Below are 2,500 nucleotides of genomic sequence, written 5' to 3' on the forward strand. Positions count from 1 at the left end.
GTTTGGGTGGGAAGGGACCTTTAAAGGCCATTGAGTCCCACCCCCTGCCATCAGCAGGGACATCTCCAACCAGACCAGGTCGCTCAGAGCCCCGTCCAACCTGGCCTGGGATGTTTCCAGGGATGGGGCATCTCCCACCCCTCTGGGCAACCTGGGCCAGGAGCTCACCAGCCTCAGCGTAAAACATTTCTTCCTTAGATCTAGCCTAAATCTCCCCTCTTCCAGTGTTAAAACCCTTCCCCCTCGTCCCATGGCTCCCCTCCCCTGCTCCAGAGTCCCTCCCCAGCTTTCCTGGAGCCCCTTCAGGGACTGGAAGGGGCTCCGAGGTCTCCGTGGAGCCTTCTCTTCCCCAGGCTGAACCCCCCCAGCTCTCTCAGCCTGTCCCCACAGCAGAGGGCTCCAGCCCTCCCAGCATCTCCGGGGCCTCCTCTGGCCCCGCTCCAACACCTCCGTGTCCTTCTGCTGTTGGTGCCCCAGCGCTGGAGGCAGCACCGCAGGGGGGGTCTCCCCAGAGGGGCAGAATCCCCCCCCCTCGCCCTGCTGCCCACGCTGTGGGGGATGCAGCCCAGGATATGGCTGGAGGTGGCTTTGCTCCCTGTCCCCACGGTGGCCCCAGGTGACCCGTGCCTCAGTTTCCCCGTCGCTCCACGGGGAAGGGCTCAGCTTTTGCCCGTCTGTGTGTTCACTGGGACAGGCAGGTCCCCAGGGCAAGTGGCAGGGCTGGTGGCACCTCAAAGCCATGAGCAAAGGCAGGGTGTCCCTATCCCTTACGTCCCCCACCCTCTGCTACTGCAGTGGCCCAGGAGCCCAGTGGCCCCTCAGAGATTTAAGGTGGCGGGGACAGTGACACCGGGCCAGGCGGGGTCGGATCCTGCCCCTCTCCATCCACTGCCACGGGGGGGGGGGGGATGACACAGACATCACGGTGCGGAAGGACCCGGAGGGACCCAGGGACCCCAGGGGACCCCGGAGGAGCAGCCACCGCCTGGGCAAGCGCTTATATACCCGGTGTGGGCGGGGCCAGGGGCAGAGAAGGCTGCGATTGGTCAGCAGCACAGCCCCTGGCAGGGGATTGGCTGGAGGCATGAGTCCTGGACGGGGATTGGCTGAGGTCTGTCCTCATCCCTGGGATCAGGGTGGTCCCTGGTGGCCACCCTGTGACGGGTCACCTGCTGCTGGGGGTGGTGGTGTCCTGGGTGACCCACCACCACCATCCCCTTCCCCATCCCTGTCCCCAGGGTGCACGGCCGCACGCCGGGGTCACAGCCCCGTGTCCCCCAGGGGGTCCCCAGTGCTACAGTGGTCAGTGGGTGCCCACAGAGGGGCCACAGCAAGGTCTGTCCCCACCCGGAGTGGAGGACATAGGGACAGGGTCCCACCACCAGCCCCTTCAGATGGCTCCTGGCTGAGGAAAGCCATCCCCGCCCACACGTCCATCTGTCCATCCACCCACCTGTGTGTCTGTCTGTCCAACCATCCTTCTGCCCACCTGGCCATCCTTCTCTCTGTCCACCCTCCTGCATGTCACCTGTCTGTCCGTCTACCCATCCGTGTGTCTGTCTCTGCATCCACCCCTCCATGCATCTGTCTGCCCATCCAACCACCCGGCCATCCACCCACCTGCTTGTCCGTCTGCCCATCCATCCATCCATCCATCCATCCATCCATCCATCCATCCATCCATCCATCCATCCATCCACCATGCATCCATCCACCCTCCATCCATCCATCCATCCATCCATCCATCCATCCATCCATCCGTCCATCCATCCATCCATCCAACATGCATTCATCCATCCACCATGCATCCATCCATCCACCCACCATCCATCCATCCATCCATCCACCCACCCACCCACCCACCCTCCATCCATCCATCCATCCATCCACCATGCATCCATCCACCCACCCACCATCCATCCATCCATCCACCCACCATCCATCCATCCATCCATCCATCCATCCATCCCTCCCTCCCTCCCTCTGGACACCGTGTCCCACCATGTCCCCAGGGGGCCTGTGTCCCCCCTGCGGTGAGGGGCCAAGCCCCGTGGTGCCACAGCGTAGCCTGGACCCAGCCCACCCAGTTGGGTGATCTGGCACCTACCCCCGGGTGACCTAGAGCTCCCTCCTTGGGTGACACCCCTGTTGTGGGATCTAGAACCTGCCCTGTGACCTGGAACCCCCCATGTGACACCCGTTGGGTGACCTGGAACCCCTCTGGGTGGCCTATAATCCCTGTGTGTGCCCACCATTGGGTGACACCTTCTCCCTGCGTGGGGGTGTGCACGGGGTGTGCACGCTCGCCTGTGCGCTGCGCGCTCGCGCAGGGCTGCACCCCCCCCATGGGTGGGGCCAAGCCGGGTGTGGCACCGGGGATGGGACCAAGCAGGGTGTGGCAGTGCTGGGTGGAGCCGGGGGGGGGGGGGAGTGGGCTCTCTGGAGGGGACTGGATGCACTCAATGCACCCATCACCCCCTTGACCCTCATCACCCCCATC

The sequence above is a fragment of the Rissa tridactyla genome, chromosome 19, assembly GCF_028500815.1.
Source record: "Rissa tridactyla isolate bRisTri1 chromosome 19, bRisTri1.patW.cur.20221130, whole genome shotgun sequence".
Lineage (NCBI taxonomy): Eukaryota > Metazoa > Chordata > Aves > Charadriiformes > Laridae > Rissa > Rissa tridactyla.